The 17,826-nt window shown below is 39.0% G+C and overlaps 1 long non-coding RNA gene across 1 annotated transcript; it reads left to right on the top strand.

The window, feature by feature from the left end:
* The first annotated feature begins 108 nt into the window (after window positions 1-108).
* LOC115521505 lies at window positions 109-17,336 on the top strand. The gene is made up of 3 exons (XR_003971082.1): window positions 109-1,260; window positions 14,016-14,135; window positions 15,688-17,336. It is a non-coding gene; the product is annotated as an uncharacterized LOC115521505 (long non-coding RNA).
* Window positions 17,337-17,826: the final 490 nt, after the last annotated feature.

Here is a 17,826-nt window from a genome sequence, read left to right as displayed (position 1 = left end):
CCCAGCCGGATCAATTACTACATTAAGTTCAAAGGATCTAAACAATCCAATAAAAATAAAGATTTTTTAAAAAATTTAAAAAAAAAAAAAAAAAAAAAAAAAAAGAAAGTCACTTTAACTTTAAAGACTATTTTAAGAAAGTCACGTGTAAACGTGAAATAGATGTTTATACCCCAGTAGGTGACAAATACAACCTTTGAGGCAAAGAACAAACCGTCCATCTCTCTTGCTGGCTTTAGTTCATCCGTCTACCTGAAGACAGGCCCAAGTGCATACTCGGGTTTCTTGCAGTTCAGAATCGTCTCTGATTCAACAAAACTGAGTTTCACTCCATATCTGAATTAACAACCTTAAAGAAGACTACAGTGGTTAAAAGAGGAAGAGTAGAGATCTGTTCCATAAATGATTAATGTACCCCTTTGGGGAGTAATTTTTCAGAAATATGTGCCATGAGTAAAACTAGAGAATTCCACCTCTGAGTGAGGGTAGATTTATATATATCCTGAATCTATATATATCTTGAATTCCTATATATCTTGAATCTATATATGTCTTGAATATATATATCTTGAATATATAACTCTTGGATACATACATATGTAACTTGAATATATGTATACATGCATGTATGTATAGACATACATACATGCGTGTATATATATATATATATATATGTGTGCATATATATATATATATATACACACACATATATAAATTTTTGGTTATGTCTGTTTACCTGAACTGATTTGAGATCAGACTCAAACAGATTCTTAAGCATCTGGTGCCAAGTTACTGAATTAAAATTTCTTGATGAACTATTTTAAGTTATTTCAAATTAAATTTTCTACGTACTGGAATTGTTTGTTTGATTTTATCTTAAAATTCTATTCTATCTGTTATACACCCCTTTACACAACCTTTCCAAATGTCCAACTACCAAAACAATACGGTTAAAAAAGGCAGGAGTAGCAATCCTTCTATAGTTTATTGTGAGGAGCTGGACGTAAAAGCAACACCCTAAGGACATTCAAGCAAATAGCACTATTTCCTTTAACGTTGTTTCATCTCTTCCCCAGAGTCGCTCCTTTGTTGTCCATGGTTCAATCTGGGAAGCCAGACACTGCTCCTGGGGCCATCACAGTCCCCCCCCCGCGCAGTCATGGAGATAGTTCTTTGCCCGTGTGCCTTGCTAATAGGTTTGCTTGATGAGAATAAGGCTGGTGGGAAGACAGCAGTGAAGGAGATCTCTTCCCTTCTGAAGTAAGTATCAAAGGTTAAAAGGAAGAGGCACCCTTGGAAATTCAGGCAGTGCACCCCAACTTTCCTGGTTCACTGCTCCATTGACATCCCTTTGAGGGAGCATTTGTGGGCCCTTGAAGCTAGTCACTTAACTACACCATCTTAGTTTGGACTCATCAAAATCAAATTTGTATTAAGGTATATTTTAAGGGGAACAAACGTTTTCTACTTTCTCTCAACATGATTTTATGTTTACCTGTAAATTATTATATGTAGGTGTCCACTGAAAGGTAAAAAGGACTACACTACTACCAAATATTATTAATCATTCTGTTGGTAGCCTCATTGCTAACAAAAGTTAAATGCATTCCAGGAAACCACTATTCCAATGGCTATCTCCTGGGGACACAGAAAGCATGACATAGAGAAGCAGTATGTCGCAAAGCAAACTCTATGTTGATTTCATAAAGTTTTTAGCCAGAAACCCATCTGAAGCTTTGGTATTTGTTTTTTGGGGTTTTTTTTGTGTATAATTTAATGATGGTTTTACTTACATTAAACAGAAGAAATTTAAATTAAAAGAAATAACCAACGAAATGCTTAGCAAACCTGGCAACTAATGAGTATTACCTAAATTGTTATGTTTATTACATTGATCAGGACTTTCTGTTAATTACAAATCAAATATGCATCATCGTGCACAACTGAATATAACTTCTGCATGATACCAAATACCTATCTGAACACATTCATTTGTTGAATTAATCAATAGTCTTTGATCTAGTTCCCCATTCTATTTTAATTCAAAGACTTGTTATTAGTAGCCAGAGCCAGAGTCCCTCTATATTCCCCTCGGCCTGCTCTGCCTTACAAGATGCAACCCACTCTAATAGAATTTTTTTCTTTACTTTATTTGGGGGCTACTATTTTATATGTTTGAAAATCTCTTTGCAACATACTGATATGCTAAGATGAACAAGAGCCTTCAAGAAGCTTAGGGTGAAAAAAAGGCAGGCAAATAGAACCCCCGTGAGGTTAAGTGCTGTGATAATCGTTAACCACGTGTGGGCCTTCTTGACCTTGGAGAGGATGGTCAGGGGAGAGAGGTTTCCTAAGTTCTGAGGTATCTAAACTGAGTCCTGAAGAACTCCTAACACATTAGCCAAGTAAAAAGTAATAGGAGTCGAGAAGAAAAGGGGATCTTTGGTGGAACAATATACAAGAAGACCCTGAAACAGAGAGCATGGAAGCTTTCCAAGAGGGCATGTCAAGAAGACATGAAGAGATGAAGGGCCCCGTTAAACTGTACCAAGGTGTCTTATCTCTGTACAGAGATCATAGGAAATACTTTATTTTCACATATTGTGATCTTTATTTTTTCTTTTAATTTAAATTTGAGTTAACATAGAGTGCACTATTGGTTTCAGTACAATTCAGTGATTCATCACTTACATACAGCACCCCATGCTAATCACAAGTGCCCTCCTTAGTACCCACCATCCATCTAGCCCATCCCCACCCACCTCCCTCCATCAACCCATAGTTTGTTCTCTATCATTAAGAGTCTCTTGTGGTTTGTTCCCTTCTCTTCTCTTTTCCCCCCTTCCCATGCATACATCTCTTTTGTTTCTTAAATTCCACATATGAGTGAAATCATTTGGTATTTGTCTTTCTCTGACCTATTTCGCTTAGCATTATAATTATACTCTTTAGATTGATCCATATCGTTGCAAATGGCAAGATTTCCTTCTTTTTACGGCAGAATAATATTCCATTGTATATGTACACATCACATCTTCTTTATCGAGTCATCTGTCAGTGGACACTTGGGCTGTTCCATAATTTGGCTATTGTAAATAATGCTAGTATAAGCATCAGGGTGCACATATCCCTTTGCATTAGTATTTTTGTATTCTTTGGGTAAATACCTAGTAATGTAATTGCTGGCTCATAGAGTAGTTCTATTTTTAACTTTCTGAGGAAGCTCCGTACTATTTTCCAGAGTGGCTGCGCCAGCTTGCATTGCCACCAACAATGCAAAAGAGATCCTCTTTCTCCGCATCCTTGCCAACACCTGTTGTTTCTTGTTAATTTTAGCCATTCTGAGAGATGTGAGGTGGTATCTCATAATGGTTTTGATTTGTATTTCCCTGATGATGAGTAGCATTGAGCATCTTTTCATGTGTCTGTTAGCCATCTAGATGTCTTCTTTGGAAAAGTGTCTATTCGTGCCTTCTGCCTCTTTCTTCACTGGGTTGTTTGTTTTGGAGGTGTTAAGTGTGATAAGTTCTTCATAGATTTTGGATACTAACCCTTTATCAGATAGGTCATTGGCAAATATCTTCTCCCACTCCATAGGCTGCCTTTTAGTTTTGTTGATTGTTTCTTTCACTGTGCAGAAGCTTTTTATCTTGATGAGGTCCCAGTAGTTCATTTTTGCTTTTGTTTCCCTTATCTTCAGCAATGTGCCTAGTAAGAAGTTGCTCCAACCAAGGTCAAAGAGGTTCCTGCCTGTGTTCTCTGGATTTTGATGGTTTCCTGTCTTAAATTAAGGTGTTTCATCCATTTTGAATTTATTTTTGTGTATGGTGCAAGAATGTGGTCCAGTTTCATTTTTCTGCATGTTGCTGTCCGGTTTTCCCAACACCATTTGTTGAAGAGATTGTCTTTTTTCCATTGGATATTCTTTCCTGCTTTGTTGAAGATAAATTAACCATATAGTTGTGGGTAAATTTATGGGTTTTCTACTCTGTTCCATTGATGCATGTGTCTGTTTTTGTGCCAGGACCATACTGTCTTGATCACTAGCTCTGTAACGTAGCTTGAAGTCTGGACTCGTGATGCCTTCAGTTTTGTTTTTCTTTTTCAGGACTACTTTGGCTATTCAGGGTCTTTTGTGGTTCCATACAAATTTTAGGATTGTTTGTTCTAGCCCTGTGAAGAATGCTGGTGGTATGATGACAGGGATTGCATTAAATGTGTAGATTGCTTTGGGTAGTATTGACATTTTAACAATATTTGTTCTTCCTATCCAGAAGCATGGAATGCCTTTCCGTTTGGGTCTTCTTCAATTTCTTTCATAAGTGTTCTATAGTTTTCAAAGTATAGATCTTTTACCACTTTAGTTAGGTTTATTCCTCGGTGTCTTATTGTTTTTGGTGCAATTGAAAATGGGATCGAGGGGCGCCTGGGTGGCGCAGTCGGTTAAGCGTCCGACTTCAGCCAGGTCACGATCTCGCGGTCCGTGAGTTCGAGCCCCGCGTCAGGCTCTGGGCTGATGGCTCGGAGCCTGGAGCCTGTTTCTGATTCTGTGTCTCCCTCTCTCTCTGCCCCTCCCCCGTTCATGCTCTGTCTCTCTCTGTCCCAAAAATAAATAAACGTTGAAAAAAAAAAAGAAAATGGGATCGATTCCTTGATTTATTTTTCTGTTCCTTCATTACTGGTATATAGTAATGCCACAGATTTCTGCACGTTGATTTTATATCCTGCTACTTTGCTGAATCATGTGTTCTAGCAATTTTTTGGTGGGGTCTTTCAGATTTTCTTTTTTTATTATTTTTTTAATGTTTATTTATTCGAGAGAGAGAGACAGAGCATGAACAGGGGAGGAGCAGAGAGAGAGACAGACAGACAGACAGAATCCAAAGCAGGCTCCAGGCTCTGAATTGTCAGCATAGAGCTGAACTTGGGGCCTGAGCCCACACACCGTGAGATCATGACCTGAGCCGAAGTCAGACACGCAACCAAGTGAGCCACCCAGGTGCCCCCAGATTTTCTACATAGAGTATCATGTCATCTGCAAAAAAATGAAAGTTTGACTTCTTCTTTCCTTTCTTTTTGTTGTCTGATTGCTGAGGCTAAGATTTCCAGTACATGTTAATAGTAGTGGTGAGAGTGGAAATCCTGTCTTCTCCTCACTGTAAGGGAAAGGCTCTCAGTTTTTCCCCACTGAGGATGATATTAGCTGTGGGTCTTTCATGTATGGCCTTTGTGATGTTAAGGTATGTTCCATCTATCCATACTTTATTGAGGGGTTTCATCAAGAATGGATTCTGTATTTTGTCAAATGCTTTCTCTGCATCTATTGACAGGATCATATGGTTCTTTTATCCTTTTTTTTAAATTAAAGTGGTGTATCAAGTTAATTGATTTGTGGATACTGAACCAGCCCTGCAGCCCAGGAATAAATCCCACTTGATCATGGTGAATGATTCTTTCAATGTACTGTTGAATTCGGTTTGCCAGTATCTTCTTGAGAATTTTTGAATCCACGTTCATCAGGGATATTGGCCTGTAATTCTCCTTTTTTAGTGGAGTCTTTGGTTTTGGAATCAAGGTAATGCTGGCTTCATAGAATGACTTTGGAAGTTTTCCTTCTATTTCTGTTTTTTGGAACAGTTTGAGAAAATAGATGTTAACTCTTTAAGTGTTTGGTAGAATTCCCCTGGGAAGCCATCTGGCCCAGGTCTCTTGTTTGTTGGGAGATTTTTGATTACTGATTCAATTTCTATACTGATTAGGTGTCTGTTCAAATTTTCTGTTTCCTCCTGTTTCAGTTTTGGTAGTTTGTGAGTTATTAGGAATTTGTCCATCTCTTCCAGATTGTCCACTTTGTTGGCATGTAATTTTTCATAGTATTTTCTTACAATTGTTTGTATTTCTGTGGTGTTGTGATTTCTCCTCTTTCATTTGTGATTTTATCTATTTGGGTACTTTCTCTTTTCTTTTTGATAAGTCTGGCTAGAGGGTTATCAGTTTTGTTAATTCTTTCAAAGACCCGGCTCTAGTTTCATTGATGTGTTCTACTGGGTTTTTTTGTTTGTTTGTTTGTTTGTTTGTTTCTATATCATTTCTATTCTTTATTATTTCCCTTCTTCTGCTGGCTTTAGGCTTTATTTGCTGTTCCTTTTCTAGATCCTCTAGGTGTAAGTTTAGTCTGTGTATTTGAGACCTTTCTTACTTTTTGAGATAAGCCTGAATTGCAATATACTTCCCTCTTAGGACTGCCTTTGCTGCATCCCAAGGGTTTGGGATTGTCATGTTTTTATTTTCATTTGCTTCCATGTATTTCTTTAATTTCTTCTTTAATTTACTGGTTAACCCATTCATTCTTCAGTAGGATGTTCTTTAACCTCCCTGTATTTGAGGGCTTTCCAAATTTTTTCTTGTGGTTGACCTCAAGTTTCACAGTGTTGTGATCTGAAAACGTGCATGGTATGATCTCAGTCTTTTGTACTTGTTGAGGGCTTATTTGTGACCCAGTATGTGATCTATTCTGGAGAATATTCCATGTACCCTCAAAAAGAATGTGCATTCTGTTGATTTGAGATGAAATGTTCTGAATAATATCTGTTAAGTCCATCCAGTCCAGTGTGTCATTCAAAGCCATTGTTTCCTTGTTGATTTTCTGCTTAGATGATCTGTCCATTGTTGTAAGTGGGGTGTTAAAGTCCCCTACTATTATTTTATTGTTATCAGTGAGTTTCTTTATTATTAATTGATTTATATATTTGGGTGCTTACAAGTTGGAGGCATATTACAATTATTTGATCTTCTTGATGGATAAACCCATTTTATTATGATATAATGTCCTTCATCCTTTGTTACAGTCTTGTCTTAAAATCTAGTTTGTCTAGGGGCGCCTGGGTGGCGCAGTCGGTTAAGCGTCCGACTTCAGCCAGGTCACGATCTCGCGGTCCGGGAGTTCAAGCCCCGCGTCAGGCTCTGGGCTGATGGCTCAGAGCCTGGAGCCTGTTTCCGATTCTGTGTCTCCCTCTCTCTCTGCCCCTCCCCCGTTCATGCTCTGTCTCTCTCTGTCCCAAAAATAAATAAACGTTGAAAAAAAAATTAAAAAAAAAAAAAATCTAGTTTGTCTGATATAAGTATGGCTACTCCGGCTTTCTTTTGACATCCAGTAGCATGATAGATGGTTCTCCATCCCTTCACTTCCAATCTTCAGTGTCTTTAGGTCTAAAATGAGTCTCTTGTAGGCAGCGTATAGATGGATCTTTTTTTTTATCCATTCTGATACCCTATGTCTTTTGATTGACCCTATGTCATTTAGTCCATTTACATTCAGAATGATTATTGAATGATTGGACTTTAGTGCCATCATGTAACCTGTAGATTTGATGTTTCTGGTGATGTTCTCTGGTCCTTTCTAGTCTTTGTTGCTTTTGGTCTTTATTTTTCTTTTTTCTCCAAAGAGTCCCCCTTAAAGTTTCTTGTATGGTCACAAATTCCTTTAGTTTTTGTCTGGGAAACTCTTTATCTCTCCTATGTTGAATGACAGCCTTTCTGGATAGAGCATTCTTGGCTGCACAATGTTTCCATTCAACATGTTGAATATATCTTGCCACTCCTTTCTGGCCTGCCAAGTTTCTGTGGACAGATCTGCTGTGAACCTGATCTATCTTCCCTTGTAGGTTAAGGACTTTTTTTCCCCATGTTGCTTTCGGGATTCTTTCCTTGTCTGTGTATTTTGTGAATTTTACTATGATATGTCTTGGTGATGACTGGCTTTTGTTGAATTTAATGGGAGTCCTCTGTGCTTCTTGGATTTTGATGTCTGTGTCCTTTCCCAGATTAGGGAAGTTTTCCACTATAATTTGCTCACATAAACCTTCCTTTTTCTCCCTGTTCATCTTCTGGGCCTCCTCTGATACAAATGTTATTACATTTTAATAAAACACTGAGTTCCCTAAGTCTGCCTTCATGATCCCTGACCATTGTTTCCCTGTTCTTTTCAGATCCATTATTTTTTATAATTTTATCTTCTGTATTGTTAATTCACTCCTCTGCCTCATCTATACTTGTTTTTATGCACTCAATTTGGGTTTTTGCATCTCAGTTTTAGCATTTTTAATTTCAGCCTGACTAGATTTTAGTTCTTTTATCTCTGCAGAAAGAGATTCTTTTGTGTCTTCTATGCTTTTTCAAGCCCAGCTAGTATCCTTATAATTGTTTTAAATTATAGTTCAGAAATCTTATTTATATCTGCATTGACTAAATGCCTGGCCATCATTTCTTCCTGTCCTTTTTTCGTTTTTAAAAAAAAAATTTTAATATTCATTTATTTTTAACAGAGACAGACAGATTGTGAGTGGGGGTGGGGCAGAGAGAGAGGGAGACACAGAATCTGAAGCATGCTCCAGGCTCTGAGCTCTCAGCACAGAACCCAACACAGGGCTCAAACTCATGGGCCATGAGATCATGACCTGAGCCAAAGTCAGATGCTTAACCAACTGAACCACCCAGGCACCCATCTTCCTGTTCTTTCTTTTGAGGTGAATTCCTCAATCTTGTAATTTTGGATGAATATAAAACAACAACAATAATAATAGAATAAAATAAAATAAAAATTAATTTTAAAAAATCAAGTAAAGGAAGCTAGATCCTAGGTGTGTTTGGTCTGCATGTTAAGAGAAGCTTGATAGAAAAAAGAGGAGAGAAAAAGAATAAAAATTACAGAAATTAAAAAAATGAAAATAAAAATGAAATAAAATTTGAAAATAAAAAATTTTGCTCTTTCCGTAACCAAGAAACAAAAGAAAAACAACAAAAACAACAGAAGCAACAAAAACAAAAAAAGCAAACAAACAAATGAACAAAAAAAACCCAAATGAAGCTAGATCCAGTTTTCCCTAGAGCTGAAACTTCGCAGCAGTATGGTCAGTAGACTAATCTCGTGGAAGGGACTTGTGCTGGTCTCCTAGGGGAGGGGAATGCTGCTCTCTCAGGCTGACTTGCCCTAGTGGAGATGTGCCTGGAGGACACAATGGGGAGGGGCTTGCAGTAATGACTCAGTTCTCCACTTGGTGGCACTATTTAGCTCACTGGGGTCCATCAGTGTTGGTGGGCTAATGGTGAAAATGGCTTCACCCCACTGTGTATTCTCCAGCGTGGGAAGTTTGGGCCATCACCCCTCCTGTGTCCCCTGCTTCCGTCACCTCCCTGCCTTCCCCCTGTGTCCAAGCTGTCCACCTACTAGGCAATGACTCTCTCCAGAGTTTTAGGCATTGCTGTGTTTCAAAATCCACATTTCAGAGACCTCCATGGTTCAGACCCACAGCGATCTGGGGGAGTCTCGTGGAACTGTAGCCTGCTTGTTCCAGGAAACAGTTGCACCACCACACAGTGGCTTAGAGTTTATGGTGAATCAAACACAGCCGGTACCAGGGTTTGTTGCCCTCAGCTGGGGTCTTTGTTCCTATATGGGTGAATATGGCAGCTTGATCGTGCCCACCAGGTCTTTTGCCTGCGGAGAGGCCATATCACCTCTATTAAATGCACTGCAAGCTGGGGAACCACTTCTCCCTGTAGGAGCCAGGGGATCCTCAGACCGTGCTTCCTGCTCCTGGGCCTCTGCTTTGCTTCCTCACCAGAGCACCACCAGGGGCTGACCTCTGACTCTGTGCTCTACTGTTTATTAAAAACTGGCAGTATTGAAACCCTGTCCTTTTTCTCCTATCAATGGTCTTGGGGAACAGTTTTCTTGTGCAGTCCCCTGTGCCTGTTTTCACTCTTCCTTTCTAGCTGCTTTCAGGGGGATTGCTTTCTTGCACAAACCCAATGCATTGCCCTCTCCCTTGAAGTGCAGATAGCTGATAGAGACTCTCCAGCCTGAGATTAAGGAATGGATGGGGAATACGAACTGTTTTGGGCTTTAAACATTACTGAATTCTGGATTGTAGTTAGAAACATTACTGGATTCTAGTTTTTGCAGCTTTCTCACTGAGGTCTTCGATGTGAAAGGCTACTCATATTGTTCAAATATGGGCACTACTACTTGTATGTTGCAGATTCCTAAACTATAGTTCTCGTGAGACTCCCTCCTTGAGCTTCAGGAATGTATATATCCTTCACATGTATTCAGTGCCTGTTTATGTTTCCTCTTGGATGTCCTATAGTCATTTCCAACTTGCTTCGTCACTGTAGTCTGCTTTCCTGCCTGTGTGCCACCATCTTCTAGCTGTCAGGAAACCTGGGAATGATTCTAGTTTCCTATTTCCCTCAATTCCCTTTCTCTACTTCTTGGTAGCAATTCCAGTATATTAGTTAGAAATCCTCATGAAGGGGCGCCTGGGTGGCTCAGTCGGTGAAGCGTCGACTTCGGCTCAAGTCATGATCTCACGGTTCGTGAGTTCGAGCCCCATGTTGGCTCTGTGCTGACAGCTCAGAGCCTGGAGCCTGCTTCTGATTCTGTGTCTCCCTCCCTCTCTGCCCCTCCCCTGCTCATTCTCTGTCTCTGTCTCTCTCTCCAAAATAAACATGAAAAAAAAATTTTTTAAATCCTCATGAAATCCTCTGACTTTGTCCTCCAGTCACTTCATACTAAAGCTAAGTGATCTTGAAAGGGTTCAAATTTGATTTTGTAACTCGTTCAAAATTTTTTCAGTGTGGGGAGGTGTTAAGATGGCAGAGTAGTAAGAGGACCCTGGGCTTGTGTCATTCCTTGGACACAGATCAACATCAACCCATTTTGAACACCTATGAAATTGATCTGAGGATTAACAGAACAACCTGCATAATTTGAGGCAGAGAACACAGCAGGTGTGTGCCAAGAGGTGAACTAGGGGAGTGAAGAGCTGCGGTGCCACAGAGCGGAGGGAGGGAAGGAGGAGAGAGGGAGGGAGCGAAGGAGGAGAGAGGGAGGGAGGGAGGGAGGGAGGAAGGAAACAAACATGGGGAGAAGCCCAAAGGAAAATCGAGGTGCACCGACCAGAAGGGACATGAATGCTAGGCAGACAAAAACAGCAGGTGGAAGGAGGGTAACAGAAGTAGAGAATGTGAGCCAGAGTTCTTTGAAAAGATAACTAGGAATTAGCCAGGAGAGATGAGAGGGTAGGAAAGAATCCAACATTGAGCAATAGGGGGTTAGAGTGGAAGTTACCTTGATAAAAAAAATTTTTACTGTACTTAGACTTGCTACTGAGAAGTGGGAGAGGGGCAATTTCTTATATAAATGAGAACTTTTTTTTTTCCTGAGGAGATACTGTATAATCGACATACATTAGTTTCAGATGTACATTATATTTGTATATATCCTGACATAATCACCACAATAAGTCTAACATCCGTCACCGTACATAGTTACAGAATTTTTTTTCTTATGATGAGAACTTGTAAGATTTACCTTCACTTAGCAACTTTCCACTATGCAATACAGCATTAACTATAGATGCCATGCTGTACATTACATCCCCATGACTTAGTTATTTCATAACTGGAAGTTTGTACCTTTTGACTCTCTTCACCTATTTCACTCACCTCCAACTCCCCACCTCTGGCAAGCACCACTCTGTTCTCTGTATCTCTAGCTTATTTTTCTTTTTCTTCAAGATTCAACATATAAGTGAGTATTTGCATTTCTCTGACTGACTTATTTTGCTTAATATAATCCCCTCAGGGTCCATTCATGTTGTCATACATGGCAAGATTTTACTTCTTTTTTATGGCAAAACAAAAAATAAGTGTTGATGAAAATGTGAAGAAAAGGGAACCCTTGTATGTTGTTGGTGGCAATGTAAATTGGTGTAGCCACTATGGGAAACAGTATGGAAGTTCCTCAAAAAATTAAAAATAGTACTCTCATATGATCCAGCCATTCCACTTCTGAATATTTATCCAAAGCAAATGAAAACACCAAGTTGAAGAGATATATGCACCCCTATGTTCCTTGCTGCATTATTTACAATAGCCAAGATACGGAAGCAACCCAAATGTCCATCAATGGATGAATGGATGTATATACATATATATATATATATATATATGCAATGGACTATTACTCAGCCATAAAAAAGAATAAGATCTTGCCATTTGCAACAACATGGATGGACCTAGAGGGTATTGTGCTGAGTGAAATAAGTCAGACAGAAAAAGACAAATACCACATGATTTCACAAGATGTGAAGTCTAAAAACAAAGAAAAAAAAAACACAGCAAGCAAAATAAAACAGACTCATAAATACAGAGAATAAACTGGTAGTTGCCAGAGTGGAGGGGAGTGGCAGGATGGGTGAAGTAGATGAAGGGGATTAAGAGGAACAAACTTCCAGTTATAAAATAAATAACTCATGGGGATGAAAAGTACAGCATACAAAATATAGTCAATATATTGAATAACATTGTATGATGACAGATGATGACTACACTTATTGTGGTAAGCGCTGAGTAATATATATTGTAGTGTATACAACATATGTCATATACATATATATTATACTTTGTTGTATGTATAGTGAGAATTGTTGAATCGCTGTGTTGTACATCGGAAACTAATATACTATCATATGTCAACTACACTTCCATAATAAAACAAAAATATTTTTTAAGGTTGCTTTGGTTATTCAGGGACTGTGGTGGTTCCACACAAGTTTTAAGTTTTAGAATTGTTTGCTCTGGTTCTGTGAAAAACGCCACTTGCATCTTAATAAGGATTGCACTGAATCTACATGTAGATTGCTTTGGCTAGTATGGATTTTAACAATATTCATTTTTCCAACCCATGAGCAGAATATCTTCCCATTTATTTGTGTCTTCTTCATTTTCTTTCATCAATGTCTTAGAGTTTTCAGTGTCTTTCACTTCCTTTGTTAAACTTATTCCTAAATACTTTCTTCTTTTTGATAGAATTGAAAATAGGATTGTTTTCTTAATCTCTTTCTGACAATTTTATGGGGTTTTTTAGTGTTTGTTTTCAGTGCAACAGGTTTCTGTAGATTGATTTTGTACCCTGCAATTTTACTGAATTTATTTATTAGTTCTAACAGGTTTTTGGTGGCGTCTGTAAGGTATTCTATATGTAGTATCATGTCATCTGCAAATAGTGACAGTGTTACTTGCAATTTGGATGCCTTTTATTTCTCTTTCTTACATACTTCTGAGGAGTTTGGCTATTAGAAAAGCAGAGATGGCGGCTGCACTGATCCCAGATCCATTTACTTATGAAAAAACTCTTTATATTTCAGAGTCAAATGAGGAACAAAAGGGTTTTTTACAGACCTGAGTCTCAAACTTCTGTCAAGAACTGACTCCTTTAAACTTTAGGTTGAATTAAAAACCACTTCAGTCCGATTCTGTGTCTCCCTCTCTCTCTGCCCCTCCCCCGTTCATGCTGTGTCTCTCTCTGTCCCAAAAATAAATAAACGTTGAAAAAAAAAATTTTTTTAAAAACCACTTCAGAAGATGTTCCAAAGTCTCCATCTTTCCCTTATTCCACCAGCAATGATTCTTTATTTCCCATTTCTGAACTCTCTATTCATTCCGCCTCTCTTAAACCCAAAGAACATCGATACCCTCCAAAAGAGCATTTCCATATACATGTGTTTCTAGATCCAGTTGAGGCAAATTGTTGATCATTCCAATCCCGAACCCTTCTCCTAAGGATTGTCTTAGACTACTTCACTTTTAAAAATAGTTCAGTATAACTTATACGTGCCCCTATTCTAAGTGGATTGCCTTCAGTGGGTGGAGACAAGTTGTCTCTGATATGCCATTCTAGGGTTCTGTGGCCCATGATGGTATAGGCCCACCACAGCCATGTCCAGGCCTAGCCTCCTCCCTACAGGTATAGGAAGCTAATTTATGCAATGTCTTCTGAGTGGAAGTCTGTTTAAGGGGCCTCCCTAAATCTCTCAACATAGTCACAGTTCAAGTTGCTGGAAAATATCTTTCAGATTCCATGAAAGCCATGGAATCACGTGATTAGTGCCAGTTAGGTTTGAACATTAAAGAGTTTACTCATTAATCAGAGATCTATGTTTGATACACAGTTTTCAGAGGGGATGTTATAATCCTGCAGCTTTAACGTGTTCATGTTATCAAGTGATATAAGAACCCAAAGCCCCAGATTAATACTTGGAAACTGTACTGTCAACCTCAAACACAGTAAGGTAAGCATAATGTGGATTCCTGACTTTGTCTATAAATGTGCAACTATTCCCTCCCCATTGACAGAGCACGGGCTTGGTGGTAATCAGTCTATGCCACCTGAACACCTGCACACATGCACACTCGCACACACACGCATGTGCACTCGCCCAGCTCTCCCGTGTCTGCATGCGGGCATTTACAAGATGCCCAGCTGAATGTAGCCGGTGACTGTGGGATACAGCAAAGGTAACCATCCCTGCTGATAATTGATTTTTACCCTGAGGGTAGCAGTTTAGATGGAGAGAAATGGGCAAATACAGGATAAATCATCTTTTTGGGGTCAAGTCTTTTTGAGGTCAGATTAGGTCTGTCTCGCATCACACGTGTGTTGAAACCAAACTCATGAAAGAGTACCTAAGGAAGGAAAAGAAAAATAAATGGCCACTTACCAAGTGCATTTTCCAGATAACAGTGTTTCAATATTGATGAATGTTTAGAATTTAGGATGATTCTATGTTATTGAATCCCTTAGCATTCTCCCCCTGTCCCTGAAATCTTTCAAAATCCTTCTAGTTTTTCAGGACATCAAAAGCCAAAGCAGCACAAGTTACTCTTGGTATAAATGCTGAAAAGTGTCTCCTATTACTTGAAAGAATACAAAGGATTTAGACTTCCACATGTAAAATGATCATGGCCTCTTTTCTAGGCTTTTGGGCGTATAACTTTCATAAGTCAGTTGGCCCATCAGAGTAATTAAATTAAAGAGAACAGTTTTTAGAATGGAATATACTGTCCTCTGAGTTTTGGTGAAGTTTTATCATATGCATTTGAGTAGCCTAGAATAAAAGGCTATATTGCAGATTTCACATATTCTTTACCCACCATTTCCACTCCAGTCCTGCTTCTAGCCTTTGGAAGTCAGTGTCTCCAGTACCCTGTTGCCATATATTCCTTCACTTTCTGATCACATAACCCTCTACTTATAACTCTGCAGCATCCCCACATTCATTTTCTATATCAAGACAAACCTCATGGCCTTCTGTTAAGAAAGCCTGCTCAGGGGGCGCCTGGGTGGCTCAGTCAGTTGAGCGTCCGACTTTGGCTCAGGTCATAATCTCACGACTTCGGCTCAGGTCACAATCTCATGGCTTTGGCTCAGGTTATGATCTCACAGCTCATGAGTTCGGGCCCCACGTCAGGCTCTGTGCTGACAGCTCAGAGCCTGGAGTCTGCTTCGGATTCTGTGTCCCTCTCTTGCTGTGCCCCTCCCTCACTCACGCTCTCTCTTTCTCTCAAGAATAAATAAAACATTTAAAAAACATTTTTTTTAAAGCCTGCTCAAGGCTGGCTTTCATCAGTGTCTGATATCCCTGTTCGCCATTTTACCTGCTCTCTGCCCTTCCATGTGGAAACCATCCTTTATGCGAGCTCAAAAGGCTGTTTCATTGACCTTTTCTTCTAAATCCCCTAAGCTCTCTAATGCATGTGTGGGTATAGGTTTGGATGAAAGAGTACTCAAAATGTACACAGTGTGTTGTGAAACATATTGGTATTTTATTAATTGTATTCCAGGTAAACACATTGAACTGAACCGCAAGTGACCTTGCTATTGAAGTTAGATAGAAACTCCTACCACATCGGACTTCCGGGGTTTGGTACAATCATTTGTCTTGATGGCCTCATGTATGCAGTCGCTATAGTCAGTATTACACTTGCCACATTTACAGCTTATAGCTACCGGGTAGGAGAAATAGGGAGTAACATGGTGTGGGCATCCTGGTATTTCTACAGTCTTGTACAGGAAGTCTCTGTAGGTGCAAACATCTTGGGACAGAGCATATTTGGGAAGAAACAGTTTGCCATTGATATCCTGAGGGAAGAACAGAAGAGGAAGCAAAATGTTAATTCGCTTACATCCCATAGATACAAATAGGACTGGGGGAGGATTCCTTAGTCCCATTCCCCAATACCAATTCAGCATATCCACACTGAATCCTATAGAGACAAAAATGACATACACACACACCTCTCTTTTATCCTTGATCGTGGGAACAAGATAAGGTTTAAATAAACTTTGGGAGTAAAACTATTGTAAAAATTATCTGTACCAACTGTATGGAATAGGTCCGTATATTATAACCTAGGGACTCTACCTCTAAGGAGCCAATGACCGTTAGGTCTGCGAAATGAGGTTGTGATTTATCTCATTTCCTTTCTGGATAGAAATGGACTGAGTCTAGGTTTATCTAATTTTCAGCTAAAAGAAGTGAGATGAACTACATACCCGTGTCATACAATATCCAGCACAGATGGTGGTGTTGATGGTTAGGCAATAAGCACACTCTTTCCTTTCGACATGCATCATATACTCAGTTGGAAAACAAAAAGACATCGCTTGTCCACATGCCAGGCCAAAAAGCACGGACATCACGTAGATTGCAGTCATGCTAAATCAAAGACAAAATTAAAGACTCTATTACATGAATCCTTTAGGACATTCAGAAGGGACATTTAGAAAGAGCTACAGTGCGTGTGCATATGTGTGTGCGTGTGTGTGTGTAAATATATATATTTATCGAATGCCTACTTTGTCCTAGGCCCTATATTAGGTGTTTTTACATACTTAGTACTCTCAATAACCTTTCTTTATAATGTGGCCATGAGCCATATACGTCATAGTGTAGGAACTCACATAGCAAATGTCCTGCTCGCAAGTGCCACTTAACAACACTGGGCAGTGAAATGGAAAGCCTGAAACATCACAATAGAAAAGTGACAGACACATAAGGTCAACTCAGCGCAAAACAATTCATTCAGTAGAAACAGTTTAAATACCTGCCTCTAATTATAAGAAGTGACTTAACAGGCCTCAGTAGGGGCTTTTCAAAACAGGAGTTTTCTAAAATCTTTGGTTCGATAGTTTAAAAGGCCAACAGACTAGTCATAATTAGAAAGCATATAGAAACCAAGAAAATGTATAATCAAACTGTAGTGCCATCTCAATGCAAATAAGCTTGCATACAATTCTATCCAATGTCTGTCAAGGAAGATGAAGCTAGAGAAAGCCTAGAATGGGCCAACTATTCTAGTGTTATTCTAACCGGTGTTAAAGGGTTAACCCAGAAATCTAGAACCCCCCCCCCCTTTTCCAACCCTGAGAATATTCTCTGATGGTTGAAAGAAGTGGAGTTGGACAAATAAAAATTATTTTACTAAGAAAATGTATGGAGCGCACTATCTTAAAACGAATTATAGAAACAAAAAATATAGGTTGACATAGTGAGAGTAATACCATTCAAGGACAGATCTACTGTGGGTTAGCCGGGAAAATAAAATGAGGTTTGACTACCTGGAAGATAACAGAGGGTCCACTGTGCCTCAAGTAGAAGGAGAATATGTATCTCAATAGAACCTGTTTAATGGAGAGTCTGTTCAATATTGATGGGTCATTCTAAGCAGATGGATAATATTATTATGACTTATAGCAGATAAATTAGATAAACATATACTGAGCATTTGAACCAGACGATGAGAAATACAAAATGGATAAGCTATGGTCCATGACTTCAAGGGCTAACAGTCTAAGGAGAGAAGTATGAACACTAATAATAAAAGCATTGTTCTAAGTGCTCTGAAAGAGTCCAAATCATGACTCCAAGATACAAAATTATATAAAACGTCTTCTGTATAAACAAGGAAGTGAAGTAACCC

The sequence above is a fragment of the Lynx canadensis genome, chromosome C1 (assembly GCF_007474595.2).
Source record: "Lynx canadensis isolate LIC74 chromosome C1, mLynCan4.pri.v2, whole genome shotgun sequence".
Classification (NCBI taxonomy): Eukaryota; Metazoa; Chordata; class Mammalia; order Carnivora; family Felidae; genus Lynx; species Lynx canadensis.
The sequence above is the reverse complement of the archived record's forward strand: the minus strand, read 5'-3'. Positions and strand labels throughout refer to the sequence as shown.